Here is a 19,968-nt window from a genome sequence, read left to right as displayed (position 1 = left end):
TCTATCAAATTCAAATCTAATTGATAAAAATATTAATAATAAGTATTCGAGGCTTGAAGCTTATATTACGTAAAAAAACAAATATATATTGTGAAACTTAAACAAAAAAATAATAAGATGTTAAGTGTCGTGAAAATAATAATTTTAAGTTATCACGGAAATGAAAAATGCACAACTACTGCTCTGGAATCGAAGACTTCTTATTTTGGGGAAATTTCACATATACCCCTCAAAAACTTCAAAATTACATATTTTCCCCTCTAAAATTTGAAATTACGTATTCCCTCTAAACTTTAAAAACTCACAAATTTACCCATTTTATTATATTTTCTATTAAAACTCATTCTAAAATTTTAAAATACTCATTTTACCCTTTATTAAAAGCATATAAAGTCCATCAAGTTCAAATTTAAATCTAAAGCGTTCCTCTACCATTCGATCCGCGTGCATCGCATTAAGATCTATGCATAGTACTTCAATATTTGTGCTGATCTAGCATGCACAGATCTTAAAGCAATAATGATTTGTGCGTATCGCATTAAAATCTGTACACGTCACTTCAACATACGTGTGTGTTCGCATCAAGATTCATGCTGATCTTGCACAAACATATTTAAAAGCAGTTTGGACGGTAGAAAAACTGTTCAGATTCAAATTTGAATTTGATGGGCTTTATATGCTTTTAATAAAGGGTAAAATGAGTATTTTATAAATTTAGGATGAGTTTTAATATAAAAGACAATAAAATGGGTAAATTTGTAAGTATTTGAAGTTTAGAGGGGAACATATGTAATTTCAAACTTTAGAGGGGAAATATGTAATTTTGAAGTTTTTGAGGGGTATACGTGAAATTCCCCCTATTATTTTAAACAAATTGTGAAGACATTAGTCAGATAATATTATTCTAGTGTCATTCCTTAATTTATCAAGTGAGTTTTAAAAAAAAAATATGAAACATATACTATAATCCAACATTATTTATAATCATTAACAAAAATGATGAAAAAGGTCGAGAAAATACAAAAGAGAGAAGACACTAAAAGAAAATACTAATTTACAACATATGAAGTGAGATAAGTGCTGAAAAATAGTAGAGAAGAACAAGTCATGAACAGCGGATTTTTTTATTTATATCCAAAATTTAAATTAAATTTTAAAAATTAACCGAACCGGATTTCAAATTTTAAAACTACCCAAACCGCTAAACGGTTAACCGGACCCTAGGTTCGGTTAACGGTTTAGCGGACCAAGGGTTCGGTTAACCGTTTAGCGGACCAAGGGTTCGGTTAACCGTTTAGCGGACCAAGGGTTCGGTTAACCGTTTAGCGGACCAAGGGTTCGGTTAACGGTTTAGCGGACCAACAGTATGGATTTGTTGGTTCGCTGAACCGTTAACCGAACCCAAATTTTTTTTTTTTTTTTTTTTTTACTTTTTTTTAAAACAGAAAATTTTTAATTTTTCTATTGAAAATATACATGAAAATTCGTATTTAGATTTATCAAATTTACACCAAAAAATTTTGTAAATCAAATATGAAATTTAAAATTATAGAAAAATACACATACACATACACATACACATACACATACACATACACGTATACATATACATATACATATACATATACATATACATATACATAAATAATATACGGTTACCAATTTTTTTTTTTTTTTACTTTTTTTTAAAACAGAAATTTTTTTATTTTTCTATTGAAAATATACATGAAAATTCGTATTTAGATTTATCAAATTTACACCAAAAAAATTTGTAAATCAAATATGAAATTTAAAATTATAGAAAAATACACATATACATATACATATACATCTACATAGACATATACATATACATATTATATATGAAATTTAAAATAATATGTATATGAATATTTATATGTATATGTATATGTGTATGTGTATGTGTATTTTTCTATAATTTTAAATTTCATATTTGATTTACAAATTTTTTTGGTGTAAATTTGATAAATCTAAATACGAATTTTCATGTATATTTTCAATAGAAAAATAAAAAAATTAAAAATTTTCTGTTTTAAAAAAAAGTAAAAAAATAAAAAAATTGGTAACCGTATATTATTTATGTATATGTATATGTATATGTATATGTATACGTGTATGTGTATGTGTATGTGTATGTGTATGTGTATTTTTCTATAATTTTAAATTTCATATTTGATTTACAAAATTTTTTGGTGTAAATTTGATAAATCTAAATACGAATTTTCATGTATATTTTCAATAGAAAAATAAGAAAATTAAAAAATTTCTGTTTTAAAAAAAAGTAAAAAAAGTAAAAAAAAAAAAAAAATGGGTTCGGTTAACGGTTCAGCGAACCAACGAATCCATACTGTTGGTCCGCTAAACCGTTAACCGAACCCTTGGTCCGCTAAACGGTTAACCGAACCCAAACCCTTGGTCCGCTAAACGGTTAACCGAACCCTTGGTCCGCTAAACCGTTAACCGAACCTAGGGTCCGGTTAACCGTTTAGCGGTTTGGGTAGTTTTAAAATTTGAAATCAGGTTCGGTTAATTTTTAAAATTTAATTTAAATTTTGGATATAAATAAAAAAATCGGTATTTGCATATTATTGTTTTCTTCGCATAAACTTGAGAAACAAGTAATTCCAACAATTACTAAAATCACTATAATAATGTGCATTTTCACTGATATTGTGTAAAAGTTTGATATATTATTGAGCATATATTTATTAGCTCAAGTTGATAAATATATTTATTTTTACAAACTTTTGTAATGTTCATGATGAACCTCTTATATTCATAAGAATTTATAACAAAACAAGCGATATCATATAGGGCTGCTAATGATTAAGGTTCGGCTCAAATTCAGCTCGGCTCAATGAGAAAAGTAAAATGATTCGACTCTTAACTCAGCTCGATTTTGAAAGAAAAAGCTAAGGTTAGCTCGGCTCGTATAAACACTTAGCTCAATTCGACTCGGCTTGCGAGCCGGCGTATAATAGTATTAGAAATTGTAGTCAACATTCAAAATTCTGTATTACTAAGTTCATCTCTCTCGTCTTTTCTCTAATATTCTCTCCTCTCCGAATCGACGACAAACAGGCACCAAATCTTTCCTCGCTGAATATTCTTTATAGCTTTCTGATATGGTAGAGAATCCAAGAGAGAAAATTTTTCCTTCCTCCCCTTGCATCGTTACATTGATATTTTAGTCCAGCTTATAAAAGAAACTTCGAGTTTCAAAATACAACCCAGGAATCTTATGTATGCTCTCTAATATTTTGTTGAGCGCTCAATATGTGTTTTGAAAACGGTGAAGAAAAAAACAGAGGCAGTAAAATTGAGCTGAAAATGAACGAATTAGCAAAAAGGGAAAAAAGAAAAGAAATAACATTCACTAGTTGAAATATGTATCTATTAGACACTTTCTTTAAGCATAATAAAATTTGCATCTATTAGAAAATACGAGTCGGCTTGCGAGCTCGTGAACTCTGTCAAGTTGAGCTGAGTCTAGCTGAGTTGAGTTTTTTCTTTCAAAATCAAGCTGAGCCGAGTTTGGACTTTTTTTTCAGTTTTGGATCTGATTCGTTATGAAATATTAAGCCGCTCAACTCATTAGCAGCTCTAATATCATAGATTAGTGATATACAATTTTGTAAAAAATTCTATATTTATAATACATGATCAGGAAATGAATGATAGACACGAAGAATAAGACTCTTTAAAAGTAATCAGAGGGTTCAAACAGTGATCAGTTTTTTTTTTTAAGAAAGTGGGTAATTCTCACCGATTTTATTAGAAATCAAATTGTCTTACTGTGCCAATTCCAAAAAACTAGAACTAGAACAGATACAAAAGTTGAGACAAGCCAGCAGTCAAACTAAAAACAGTACAACAAAATAGCCTCATCACAACTAAAGCAACCACATGTACCAAAACCCAGCACACCTAACAAGTATCGAAAATAAAGATAAACTAAACATGTGATGCAACACATCATAAAACTACCCAAAACAAACAACCTACAGACTATTTAGGAGCTCTAACCCAAGAATATGGATTATATCTTCTATTAAATCTGTCACCATTGAATCCCTCTCGATTGTATCCACCTCTTCCTCTAATGGGATTATGACCTGACAGAGAATGTCATTAGTATGTAAAGGTAAAATTAAAGATAAAGACAGTAAATAATCGTCATACAATGATTTACACCAAAAAGTAGATAAAGATATTATCTTAGAACCCACCACCTGTAAAGAAGGAATTGAAACATTTTGAAAATATATTTGATTTCGCACAAGCCAAATACACCATAGAACAACCCCACGGACAAGCTTCACTAATGGCTTGTTCTTGAGAGGGATACAAGCATTAATAAACCAAATATCTTCCATTGTATAACCTTCAAAAATAAAGTTATTATGTGCTGAAATCCATCGTCAAATTTGAATAGTGAAAGGGCAATGGACAAAGAGATGATCAGTGGATTCAAAAGCACCACAAAAGACACATGAGGTATGACCAGTCCACCCTTTCGAAATCAGATTTCCCTTGGTTAAAACCTTGTTTCATTTGAGCAAATAAAGGAAAATCTTAATTTTAAGAGGGATTTTGGAAGACCAAATCGCAGTAAATTCATTATTGACCATCCCACCATACTCAAGCCAAAGATAATAAGAATGCACAGAAAATGTCCCGTTAGAGGACCATCGTTATAATAAATAATCCGCTAAACTAGAGTCAGGATTGCAATCATGCAATAAAGAAGATAATGCAGTCCAATCATTAAGTAACATATCATTTAGCTGTCTAGTAAAAAAAAATGTAAAGAACCTTGCGAGAAGGCTTCAATTACAAGCAAATCAGGTCAAGCAGTGATTAGTACGATGCAACATAAGCAAAACAAAGAATTATAAGTTCTTACTTGTACAAATCATGTTGTTATTTTGTTTTCTTAAAATACAATATTAAGTATCAGTCAAGTCCATTGTAATTTCCGTAACAAAATATATTGGAATGGTAAGTTTCTAGTATTTGCAAATTTATATATAACTAATAAATAAATTGAGTCCAAATAGCAAATGTAACAGTGACACTAATCAACCACGAGATCCTTAATTAATTTTTCCAACCAACATCTTCAGATCAGAAATTGATAATGATTAAAAGTTAGCAAATTAAATATTGAACAAGTACCCCTAACATTGCGACTGAGGTACAACAGAACTGTAGGATTGCTTGAGAAGGGAGCACCTCTCATTACTCGCAAAGGACCAAATGCTCATATTTAAATATTTAATAGGGGACACTGAAGCATAATTATTCGCATTCCACTGATGTTTACATCAATAAAGTCCAACGGGAGAAAATACATTTCATATGAAAGCATTGTTTTGTGACAAGGTACGGGTGCCTTGCATCCTAGGACTTGGTATCAAAACAAGAAACTTTTAACTTAAATGTTTAATATCTAATATATTTGAACTCACATATTTAATATGAAACAATAAAATTGAATATGATGCCAAAAGTAGCACACTAGAACTTCGCATCCTCTGCAATGGTGTGGATGGTATGTCGCTATACCATCAAAATTTTAATAGAAATCACTAACCTGGCATTATTTGCAAAGGATGGATGTAACCCGCTACACGGGTGTTTATAGATTCAGTGCAACACAAAAAGAAACCACCCTTGATCTGTCGGTGGATCAGGTATTGTCTATTGAGGTCGTTCTCACTGCCCGGTATGGAAGTTTTCCTATATTTTGGCGTGCTCTGAAGTCTTATCATTTGTCTCTGTGACACCAGAAATATCGTTTGGTATGTGTTCTCTCCACCATTCACGGAGTTGTTTTGTTTTCTTTTTTAGGGACATGTTTGATACGCAACTGTTTTTGTGAGAAAAGAAAAAATTCATTCTGAATTTTTTTTTTCCACGAACACAGTGTTTTGACTATTCAAATTGAATCTGAATTCAAGTACATTTTCGTTCCTGCTTGACAGCCGAACAGGCCCTTGAACTATATACAAATTTCTTTCTCAATATTTTTATGTAATGTTTATTCCGATTTTTTTTTAAAAGAGGGTGAATAATTTTTTTTTCTAAATGTTTATGACAGTTATAATTGTTTAAAGAAAAGATTCAAATTTTGTAGACGCTATATTATATGTAAAATTTAATCAATTTTTTTTTGTTTTGATAATAAATGTTGGAGTTTTTCAATTTGATGGATGGCCAGACAATTTTAAATTGAATTAAAGTTGAATCACAACATATTAAAAAATACGGGGATGGATCTGCAATTCTAAAGTAATTAATTAAATTATTAAGATATAAATAAAAGTATCGTGCTATTTTAAAAAATAAAAGTATCGTGAAAATTTTATGATTCACTTTACAGGTCTTTTTTCGAAACATACAAAAACCAATACCTGCTAATAAAAAGGAAAAATAATTGTCTAGGACTGATAGGTTTGGTAGGGTTCGAGATCAAATCGTCTGCCCCCCGGGGGGCAGGAAATTCCTGCTCCCAGAGTCTCTGCGGGTGGGGCCCATTTAAAAACAGTAACAATAGTTAAACCCTTAAACAGTAACCGGTCCCACCCCGCAGAGACTCTGGGGGCAGGAATTTCCTGCCCCCCGGAGGGCAGACGATTCGGTTTCGTAGGGTTCGCCCGCTAATGGAAATGACACACACACGTATGAAACGTGTTCGGTATTTTTAAAATTTATATAGATTATGTTCTAATATTTATGCACAAATTCGTATTTTTATTTTTAAAAAACATAAAGATACGAGACGTATTTTTATTGGTTTGTCTCGGAGTGTCAATACCGTTTTATGATACATAAAATTTTATAAGTAGCATTTATGTGAAATAAGAAAAATTTCTAGCAGAGACACATTGTTTCACTTGAGAGACATTGTTTTAGAAAACAATATCGATGTTCAATTGCAACGCAGAGCTAGTCTGGCCATCACTGACCCGATCAGCGCATACTTCAATATAATAACGACGTTTTATTTCTTTGACAACAATGATTTATTTAATTTTATTTAAGCAAAATACTTATCATCAGTAAATCAGTGTCTTACTTCATCGTAAAATAAAAGGAAATCGATGTTTCATTTTCTGAACTTCACTGATTTATTTCTTATATAAAAGCAGAATTTTACTTTATCGTAAAAATAAAGCATCTGTGTAAGGGAAAATAAAATATCAATTTTTTGAAAGAAATAAAACATTGATTTTATGATAAAATCTTTTTTTTTTCATATGTTAGTTTGTAATAATCTAGAAGTCAATAATACGATAAATTATCATATAAAACTTTGTTCATGAATTGAATGATTAATAAAATGTCATTTTGTTGTCTTGAGTATTATTGCGTTTATGGATCATTTCGAGTTCATGATTGGAATTGTGAAACTACATAATATAGATGATATATATTCTCAAAAGTCTCTAACCGAGGTAATTAGCAGGAACACTAATTAAATGTTACGAGATTAGTATGCGGATTAAAAGATGGTTAAGTTTTACAAACTATTTGATAAAAGATGTCATTTTAATCACATAGATACATGTTCCAGGAACATGGTATTTGACAGACCCCGAATGAAACATTAAATGGAATTGTATTCGTGTCATTAATGTTTTCATTCAGTGTTAAAGTTATACAGTATGAGATATTCATCGTTCCTACTAAGAGATGTGTATGTGTGAGTGATATCTAATGCTGTTCGTAAAAAGCAGTTATAACTGTAGCACTTCTGTATACATAGCTTAGCTGAGAAAGTGATGGTTTACCAAAAATACTATTGTCCCTTGTATCTCTGTATGAGTTATAGCATCACTGGGCCCCTTGGTAGAGTAAGATTATCTGCTAGCAGTATGATTACAATAGTAATCATATTTGATAATATGCTCAAGATCAAGAAAAGATTAAGTTAGCAAGGATGACACAGACATACCTTGAAACTGATATGATAGCTATGAGACAGAAGAATTGACACAAGTAAATAGTTTACTGGATCGTGATATTGCATAGTACATCATCATCTGTGTAATTGGATGGTCATAATGCATATGTCAGATGTCTCCTATAATTATAGAAGTTATAACAGTTTTAAATTATATTTACCAATATAACACAGATCTTATTGAGTCACATTGTATAAGAGCTACTCGAAGAATCTTATTGATAAATTATAAATAGATTATGATTAATAATAATATGGTTATAATTAATTATATGTGATATAATTAAATTATAAATGTCACGTAAAAATAATAAAATAAAAAAAATTAATTTATAAACGTACACAGTACACTTTATAAAAGTTAGCGAAACAAAATTTATTGAATGCTACAAATAAACAAATTTCTAAAATAATGGTTGCGTGCGGTGAGAAATTTAGAGTGATGCCCGCCGCCCGCATGAAGATATGCGGGCCAATGCTTCGAAGTTCGAACCATCCCCGCTGTACACTCAACACACATCATCGAACTATGCATCACTGTTGTCTATCAGCAATTAATATATATCTTGTGATTTGTTCTAAATCAGATCCACTTCCAAATATTATTTTGGGGAAAGGATGGAACTGGAAAAAATCCAGTGTTTTTATTTAGTTTTATTTTTTGGAAAGTAGAGAAAATCCGTGGTGAGTTGGGACTTGGGACCGTACCAGGCTACCAGCATAAGCATTTACGAGATTTCAACTTTTTTTATTCCTGTACATTTATTCTCAGAAAACAACACCTGTCTCCTCTTTATAATTGTAAAGAAGATGATAGAATAAGTGAGAATGGGTGAGATTTTGAGGATATTATTCTCTCGAGTAATTGAGTTATTTGAATAACATAGTTATTTTCTATTTGTTTCCACACTCTCTTTACAAATAACTTCTCATTGAGCCTCGATATTTTGTTTCCTAGGAAAGGAAAACTGTTGAGCAGGGGCAGACCTACATTCAGGAACTTTTTTTTAAAATTATAAATAAAAAATAATATTTTATCAAATCAACTTGATTGCTTTGGTTTTTATAGAAATTATAAGAACCGAAATGCTATTTCGGTCCGAAATTTTCACAAGTTTTACCGGCATTTTTTTTATTGAAATCAGTGAAAATGGTTTGAACCGAAATGCCATTTCAGTCCCGAAAAAAAAAAATCGGCCCGAAATGACATTTTGGTTCATATGATTTTTGTAAAAACCAAAGCAATCAGGTTGGTTTGATAAAATATATTTTTTTATTTATGGTTTTTAAAAAAAATTCTACATTGAGACATTCTGAATTTTGAGTTTTTATAGAAATTTATAGGTTCAGACTAATTGTGTCTCTTTCTCCTCGCTTGGAATTTGATTTGCTCCTCTGGAGTTCTAATTTGTAATTTAAGTTATATTTAAAGTTAAAATTATAATAATTTTTTAAAATTCTGATTAATAATGAGAATTAAAAATTAAAATATTAAAAATTAGAAATTAAAGTATTAAAAATTATAAGTTAAATTATTGTTTTTTATTTGAATCCGCCTCTGCTGTTGAGGATTGTATTAGCACCGGATTTGAATCGCTTTGTAGCAAACGCATTTTCTTTGGGTTTTTTCTTTCATGTTTATGTAATTATGTGTTCCATAATAAATCGCATTCTAAAATTTCATGCTCATTGAATGCTATGCATATGGAATAAAATGCTAGATTTGTCGAGGTTCACATTAATATGTATTTAATGCAAGTCACATCCTCTGCTGTGACTGAACTGTATAATGTAGATTTGGCAACAACTATATTTGTTGAGGTTCGTATAAAAACGACCAATAAATCAGCACAGTATCAAACAAAAATACAAAACGAGAGTTTGTAATGCGTCTCCTGTTACATTTTTAATAACAGCTTTATGATCTCCATTCTTATATGAATTTTTTTGATAAACCATAATTAAAAAAAATATTTTTACTAATCTAGCATAAATGCTTTTTTTTTTCAAAAACCACGAAGACCGGAGCCCTCCGGTCTAACTTTTTTTCTTTCCTCAAGACCGGAGGAGCCAACCGGTCTCAATATATATATATATATATATTTTTTTTTTTTACTTTTTCCACTTTTTCTTGTGCGGCGATCTGTGTAGCATCTCTATTTTTTATGTATATGTGTATGTATAATATATGTATATGTATATATAATATAATATATGTATATAAGTATATAAGTATATATGTATATATGTGTGTATATATCAACATCGCTATATCCAGACTGTTGAATTTTGTACTTGTCCTAAAAAATAGTAAAAAAAATTTCAAAAAATATAAAATTTTATTTACATGCATATTTTAGCATAAATATTATGTTGAACGGTTCGGATCGACAATTTGAACTTTGAAAGCGAAGATATAAAATATGAGGTATGAAAAAGATGAGTTATTAGAACCCTACTCATTATACATATATTATACATATATTATACATAGACATATACATATATTATATATACATAAAATAAGAGATGCTACACATATAGCCGCACAGAAAAAAATGAAAAAAATGAAAAAAGTAAAAAAAAAAAAAAAATGGGACCGGAGCTTTGCTCCGGTCTTGATGAATAAATTTTTCAACTCCATTTATTAATGCGTGTTTGCAGTTTTGTCTGTAATTGATATCTGGCACGTATATTTATATTATAGGGATCTTTGTTATTTATTATTTTCATATATTATATATGCAATAAAGGACTTTCTTCAACGTAAAAAATGGAAAGAATGTTATATCATGACTATAAAATTTATGGTGTTAACGAATTGCCCTAGATTAGTGCAGGTTAATTGGTATTTTGTCAACAAGGAAAATTCCACATTTATTGTATTTATATAGCCATTAGTACGAAACAATTGAAGTGGAAAAGAGAGAAAAAAAGAGAAAAAAAGTGAAAAAAACAAAATGGGACCGGACCAAGGCTCCGGTCTTGAAGAATAAATTTTGTTGGGATATTAGTGGATCTTCTGTGGCTTCTGTTAAATTTTGAAATAAAAATAGGGAGACCGGAGGGCTCCTCCGGTCCTTCTGGTTTTTGAAAAAAAAAAACAATCATGCTGGATTAGTAAAAATAATTTTCTTAATTATGGTTTATCAAAAAAATTCTTCTTATATTCTTATATCAAGTACTTAGATATTCTGATTCGTCAGTCAACGACTATGATTAAAAGATAAATTTTGAATTAAATATCAACTCTCCAATTAAATGGTATGTCTTTATTTTGTTATATACATTTTTTTTTTATGTTTTTTACGTGTAAAAGTCTTAATTTATTTAGATATGTATTCACCACACGTACTACACACGATTTAGATGGAATTAAAATTAAATAGACTTAGATTAACGATGCTGCAATGAAAAAGCTATTGATGTCTTACCTTTTTATTATCTTCTTCAATTTTTTTGTGTGATTTTCCTAATCCTTCATTTCTTTATATCTCCAAAATCAAATTTGTTGGCTAAGAAAATGAAACATACAACAAGGTTGGTACATATAATCCCACCGAATAAAGATAGAATATATATATGTTGAATAATTATTTATTTGATTATTTTTTTTTAATGTTATTTTATATAATTTGTTTTCTCATAACATGTTCCTGTTGCAATGAACGGATATAATACTACTAAATAACTATGAATTTTGATAAAGAAAAATTCAATACATTCAAGTGTTGGTAATTTTTCAATCAGTAAAAATAATTTGTGTTTGTGGCTGTTCAACTAATACATATTCGTTTTTTTTTTTTTTTTTGAGGTGAACTGATACATATTGAACTGGGTATTCGATTCAAGTGGGTCGGATAAAATCGGTGTCAGGTTGAATAATGATTGAAATTTCTATAAATTAAAATATCTTTTAAGCAAACAAACAGGTTATGATTTCGATGCACGCTTATTCCAGGGGGGCCCACATAGTAGTGCTCTAGTTATGATCATAGTATTTTCTTAGCATGAGTAATTATAGGATACAGAGGGCCTGTAAGGCTGTGACAATTGACTGCTCAAGGCCTACACTGCCTACTAAGGCTACTACTAGTGCTCTTATGCAATTTTTTAAATAATAGTTTTTTTTTTCAGCGTATTTTTCTGAAAATATATTAATTTTTATCAGTGCAACTAGATTGGAAAAAACGTGCCGTGTTGTGCTGGGATTAACATGATGTGATTTTAGCCTCGTATTGTATCGTGCCGTGACCAAATTAATTTTTCACATGTCGTAATTAATATGTCTAGGAGTGGTCACGCCACGTGAATCACGTCATGCCTAAGCGTGTCGTGACCAAACGTGACTCGCGTGACTATTTAATTATAATTTAAATTAGTTTATTCAAGATTAACTATTTGATCAAAAGATCTAACGGTCTTAATTACATGTGAATCGGGTGACTATGTACCGTGCCATGACTAAATATTTTGCGTACCATGTTGTGCCGTATCAAAATTTATAAAAATAGTCACAGCATGCGAATGATCACGACACGGAACATGCGAATCACGGCACGTAACCGACACACATGCCATGTCGTTCCGTACAGTAACTATACCGTTTCATGACGGAACCTGCTCCGCTGTGCTATTTTTCTCACTCTAAGTGTTACCTAGACTGACTAGTGACTATTACAAAGTGGTGATTAATTTATTATGACAATATAAATATATAGTTAATTTTCACAGAGTTTCATATATTAATGTATTTTTTTTATATAAAATACGCGATGGTTTTATATTCGGATTAATTTTATTTTCGCATCACCTAATATTTAATCTATATTTGTTTAACATCTCTCCTCTCCTCAAAAAAATATATATTTGTTTAACATCTAATATGTATTCGTATTCAAGACAATTTTTATCAGAATTCATATCATATACAAATGTCATTTAGCTATTATCCAGGTGTCCGATGCTCTTACCTTCCAAGTCTGTGCCCATTAAACTGTGACAAATTTGTGGTTAACATTATCGAATTCACATGCTAGTTCGAAAAGTGAAGTAGAAAACCCAAAACTTGAGCAGCGAGCCATTAATGGAAAATAAATACCTGTATCAGATGCAATTAATTACTTGTGAGTTACAGATTTGCCCAAAACAGCAAGTACAAGGCCTGTCTTCTACAGTGTGGCCCAAACATATCATACTTGTGGAAAATTTAAGAACATGCAAACTTTTCCATATACATTTTAATTACATCTCTCCATTTTCTCATACCAATACGCCAGTACCTAGGTAGGGGTGGCATTGGCAATCAGCTGACTCATCACGAGATGATCTAGCTCGTGATCCGCTTGCTACATCAATTAAATTAAACGAGTTGAGTGAGTTCAGATTAAGAGTCCGAGTTAGAATATTAGTTCATAATTAGAAGTATAGATATTGAGTTGAGTTGAGTTGAGTGAATTTAGCTCGTTGGGCTTTATTTGTGCTACTATCATACAAATAAAAATATAGATATTCAAGCCCATCAAACAAAGCATCAAATATTTAATTTCAAATTCAGTTAATAGAATGAAACAAGCCCATCAAACAAAACATTAAACATAGCAATCAGTAGAATAATAAATGAAAAACATCAAATAGTAACCCTAACCCTTCATCCAACGGATCAGATCAAATCGTAAAATCTATCTATTGAGCGAGCCAGGTCCAACTCAAATTTGTTTAATCTAGACCGAGCCAATAACGAACTGATTGTTAACAAATCGAGTCAATAACGAACAGGTTGGTAGCAATCAAGTCACATACTGATCCCGATTGATTCCCGAGGTACTAGTTTTTTTGTTAGCCCCATACCTTGGTGAGCTGTGAGCATTTAACAGGTACCACCTCATAGTTACGTACCCGGTACACTGATGAATTGGAAAGTAAAATTCTTCACTTATTCTGAGATAATATGTGCAACGAATCCCGCATAAATCTGCACTGTTCATCTGCTTAAGATTCGTGCTAACACACATCGCAAATCCCCTGGAAAATAGTTAAGTTGCTGAAATGAGACTTATCGACAAAAACAAATTCACAACGATTGATTGTACATAATAATTCAACTCTGCAATTAATCAACACACATGAAAATTCCCTAGAATTACAGTGTAGTAGTACGGATTTTTAGAGGTATCTCGTTGACAACAATCAAGATTCTTTTGATCTTGTTCGATCCAGCTAATTAGCTAGAAGAATTATTGGTACGAATTAAAAAAAAAAAAGGTACAGAGACTTGAACAATGAACGCTACCTTTTCTTTTCCAAATACCAATATGACATGGAGAGGAGACGAGACGAGAGGACCCCGTGATTTGACCTATTAACTCTTAGTTCATGGAACTATGGAAGTTCTCTGCAGATTGGAATAAGAATAGGGATAATAAAGGTTCATCCTTGCAAATTGTGTATATAAAAGATGAGGAGTAAAATGCTTTGTACATTTTTATTTCCGAATTGTGTTTGGAGATCAAATTTTATATTTTGGAACTTTTACTATTTTTGTAAGATTGATACAAAATCACGGTTTTTCAGTAAATTATGTACTATCTAAAAACAGTGATTTTGTAACTATCTAAAACATGAGCAATTTTTTTTTGAGAAATATAAAATTTGGTTTCCATGCACATTTAAATATAAAGATTATTTTGAGTGGTTCGAATTGATTTTTTGAATTTTAAAAGCGGAGAATATGAGGCATAATTGGAACACAAAGACAACATGACATTTTTAACCCAACTCATAATAAATATACTGACACCGCCCGAATTGCACCGTTCTGAAACTTTTGAAGCTTATAGGCCTCATCATTCAGTGACATGTCATATGGGATGCTTCAATGGACCTTGAGAACAACTAGTTGCTAAAACAAAACAGAATGTTTCCGGCAGTAGCAGTTTTATCCGTCCAGCATGGCACTGATTGACATGTCTTTAGTATTTTGGCCATCGATTTTTCATACGAGCTCCGATTTGGGTGATCCAAAATTTTGTGGAAAGCTAACAACAAGCTCTACAACATTTATGTGATACATTTGTTCAGATCCCAAACATATCATAGTAAAACAGGCATGCCAAGAGAATTGATCTATTTTGAGACAGCTTGTATTAATTAGGGTCAAAGAGTATTTATTTCCAGCTGTGTTTTGGGGTTTCTAGGAAGATAATTAAGTATATTTTGGAAGGATAAAAAGTAGTTGAAGTTGTATTAATGTTTAGGTGACTTTTGAAGGTCATTGTAAGGCTATAAGAGAAGTCATTCTTATTTTGGTAAAACAACTATTGAATATATACGAATTTTATTGTTTGAGTTGAGTTTATCTCCTCTTATCTATTGTTGGGTTGAGCTTTGCTCCTCTTGAGTGATGTTACGTTGAACTCGCTAGTGTCCTTGTGAATCTCATTGGCCGGGCCGGTGTCATATACATTACAAAAAAATTTATCATAACTGAAACTATAAATTTTGAATATCCAATCCTACTTTTTTTTTTTTTAAACATCCAATCCTTCTTGGTAACTTGTAATTAGGTCTGGAGCGCCAGACCCTTAATAAAAAATTATTGGGCTATGCCCAACCTTAGAAAAAAGAAAAAAAGTTCCAAATCCTACTTGTGCTACTGCAAGCGTCTAGAGTCCCTAAAGAATGCTTGACTGTCTTTATTCATCAGTGCGACAGATTGTTTTTATTTTTTATTTTGGTGATTTGGATAGAACTATAGAAGCAAATCAGTAATTTGATTTTCATATCGTCACTGTATCACAACTCAGAAGAAAAGACAGAGAACAGTTTACTTTTAAATTGTTCAGCTTTGATCCCAGATCGATCAGAAGTGTGCCTAAACTGTCATTGACTGAGCTAGGAAACCATTCACAGACCTTTATGTACTTTGCATGGTTGCTCAAACTTATGGCCTGTTAATTCTGCTATAGCCAGAAACCGAAAGGTAGTTTTTTTTTTTTAGTAGAACCGAAAGGTCAGTTCTTGACTTGTTGTCATATGGTTTGGCGTAAAAAAATGATTTTTGTTAGCTTATCGTATAAAAATATGATGAGAAAAATATGATAGTAGTTATATTCCATATGTTATTTTATAAGATATTTGATAAATATAAAATTAGTAAATTACATATGATAATTTGTATTTATATTTTTAACTACATCATATTATTATCATGAGATTGGTTTATATATATAATATTTTTTATATAAATTATTTAATTGGTAATTAATGACGAGATTGATTGTATATACTTTATAGTTTTATTTAATTACTACTTTAATTCTCTTCAAAGAACAAATCAACAATAATATTTGTATACTTTATGATATTATACACACGATGTACTTGAAGTATTATGTATATTTATTTATTTGCAATACAGTTTAGATTGTATTAAATATATATTTATCTGATAATTGTTTTATTATTCGTTCATTACTTATTAATTTTAACGAGTAAGAGTAGAATACATATAAAATAATACTTGATATATAGAATAGAATGCGGACAAAATTAATATTAAATGGATATGAATACAAAAAAGTTACTTCATCCGATTGTTATTGAGCCATTAACTCATCTGATCAATATAATCTGATATCTTGTCTTGTCGCATGAGTGACGGCCATGCATAACAACTTTATCCTTTTTTGAAATAACAAAAAAGAGATGACTTTGAGCGCTTCCTTTTCTCGAGAAAAAAAAAGCGCTTCCTTATTTTGCAATAATTCGATCTTCATTATGAATATGGATAGTTAGCAGAAGAAAAATGTTCGAACTTGAATTATTGTCAATTCAGTTGTCAAGTTTGGGTATTTCAGAACTATTTTAGGAAAAACTTGGCAGAAGCTGCCAAGGAGTTACCATTAGCAGTACAGTTATTTTAACATTATTTTAGAATAATTATATGTTCATTGCTACATACATTTAGAAAAATTGCATTACCACAGACATGATGCTATTACAGACAATTTCAGTTGGATTCGGATTGCTGAGATATCAGTACAGCGAGTTAAAAGTTGGGGTCAATTTCTGTGTACCTTTTTCCAGGAGATTGATTCCAAAGTTGACAAATGACAAGGAAAGCTGGCATTACTAATGAAAGCCGAACAGAGCTGGTGCAATGGGGTCACTACTTAATGGCCTTTTCAGCACTTGTTAATCCACAATTAAAGCTGGTTTTTGGGGATAAACTTTGGCCCATAGACAACAGTCACAACACAATGTAAATGTTGATTGAGTCTTCTCTACAAACGTTGATGATCTACTCCATTTGAAACAAAATGGATGCTTGGTTGGACATTGGTGTCATCTATTACTGCTATAAATTATACATCTTAACTCCAACATGTTTAGCCACCACTATAATTTTAAAAATTATAATTATGTATATTGAAATTTAATTATTTTTTTCAAAAGTTTTTAAATAGTTCAACCCTCTTGTAGAATACAAAATGTGTGCTTGTAGTTTAGTGGTTCAGTTCTATTTTGTAGTTGTGGTGATTTGGAATCAAATCTTAACTGTCACATATTATGCAATTTTACACTCCAGTTCTTGATCTAAATTCTAATTTTTCCTATCTTAAGCATCGTGCTCCGATTATAATTTTTTATATTTTTTAACAAAGATCGGTATTATCAAGCTTTCTTATGGCTTTTGGCGTGAAAGTCTTTAGTTATGTGAACAGTCACAATTTATTTCTCACTAATATTTCATATTCAAAATTCAAATAACTAATGTAAGCCACTCAAATGAGATCGATCTTCAGCACAAGTTATGCTTGCATATCAGAATTTTCAAATATTTTTTTAATTTCTTTGTAAGATCAAGAGGTGAAAATAAAAGATAAATCATAATAACTAAAATTTATTCATATTATTCGACACCAAAAACTTTGTACAAAACGAACAGTAAAATTGACAAAGTCTCATCTTATACGTTCCACTTGTGATGAAAATTTTAATTATTAGCAGATTCCATTAGTTCTCTGAACTTGAGACTTTGAATTATTAATGCGAAATAATATATATCAGGACAAATTATGGCGCCAAACTTATCTATCACTTCTTTTTAATCACATTGCTATATACTAATAATATATAGTTATATAATTTTTCAAAATTCATTTTTATGGTATTTGAAAATCATTTTAACTGATAGCACAAAAACTAAAATGTTAGTCATGATTGAATTTGCAAAAAAGACCATTGATAGTCTAGGAAGTTTTGAACAGGTTTTGCCTCTTTCAACATTTGTAAAAGTAGACCTATAGTAAGAGTAATGGAGACATTAAATAAAAGTAAATTCCACTGCTAGTAAAAAAATTGCCATGCATTTTAATAATCTGTGCAAACTCATATTGAACAGTAATTCAGATCTAATCTGACAGGATGTACCTTACCTAATTCGAAATTGCCTTTCTAAATCAAGGTGCTCACACTAACAAAAAAAACCAGAATCCAGACATATACTATTGCATCCCCTCAATCAATACTATAAGAAGCTCTCTCAGTCAAATACATTTATTTGCATGGCATCTTTAACATTAATTAACTCATAAGCCTGATTATTTTTTTGAGGGAAGTACAATGTTTCTAATTATTGATTGACCCGTTTGGTTTTGAGTATAGGAACTATAAATAAAAATTAAGATAATTCTAGTAAACTTGATCACCAATCATGCAGTGGGTTAAAAAAAATGCTAGTCAAATGATTGATGTAATCGAGATGAACAGATTAATAAAGAGCAAAAACACAATCGCATGAGACAACTCCACTAAAATTATGACCGTAGTAAATTTTACAGTATACTATCTCAATAATTTATTTCATCCGAGCATCTTAAATAGTTGTGTGGCTGTGTGTTCTCTAATAAGAACATTTCAAGGATCGCTTATAAATTCAGCTTCTAGAAGCTATTTTAGTAGGCGCCAACTGCTTGTGAGTGATTTGTTTTTGGTATTTGATTACATATTTGTATATTAATTTCTCAATTGAGACTTGCAGCTCAGACACGACCCAAACTTTGGACATCCTGGTGCAGGTTTTTGGGGGTGGCAACCCTATTTCCAATGTTTGGCGTCGAGGAAGAGGATGAAGACTTATTAGATTTGTAGTACTTAGTTTTATGCATATTATGATGTTTTTGTGTTTTCTTAGGATTGTTGCATTTTTGTGTTGTGGTCATGATAAGATGTTTTGGTTTTTTTTATTATTTTTGCTTATGTTTTGAACAGCTGTAAAGACTTGACATATTTGATTCTGGTACTAATTTTAAGTACTAGGTCAAATATGCTATGATTCTTGATTTCAATGAAATCGGTGGTAAAATATCACTATTTTTCAAAAATTAAGATATCATATTTTGCTTGCTTATAAATATGCAAAATGAGTAATATATAATATCATAGCAGCGATTTGCAATGAGTACATTTGGAAATATATAGAAGATAAAAAATCAACGCACATATCTTAGTCTAGGTAAATCATGCTACTACCTACTTTTTGTATAAAAATGACGAGCAATGTAATTGTTTTGCTAAAATACATCCAATAATTATGTATCTAAATCGATCAATTTATTTTCTCTCCATTCAATTTATTTAGCAAAATCATTTAATTCAAACTTTAGATTCTACAAAATTCGATTGATGCCATAAGCAAAGAGACAAGTCGCCAAAGGCTAAAACTAGTCTATTCTTATGTCTGGTTACCTCACTCTGTACTCTCAGTCAGCAAATGCAAAAAAATTGGCATTAATGCCATACTCAGACTCAGGCCAATTCCTAAACAGAGTAATACTAAGAAATTTTAATGGCTCCAACTACTTTTTGAACCAGACCCCACTTAACGATTTTCACGAATTACAGGCTTGGTAATTGAAAACTATAATTTGGTACTAAACAGTATGTGACAGTGTGTACTGAAAATGCTCTTCCGA

Source organism: Carex rostrata, chromosome 9 (assembly GCF_964058835.1).
Source record: "Carex rostrata chromosome 9, lpCarRost1.2, whole genome shotgun sequence".
Lineage (NCBI taxonomy): Eukaryota > Viridiplantae > Streptophyta > Magnoliopsida > Poales > Cyperaceae > Carex > Carex rostrata.
The sequence above is the reverse complement of the archived record's forward strand: the minus strand, read 5'-3'. Positions refer to the sequence as shown.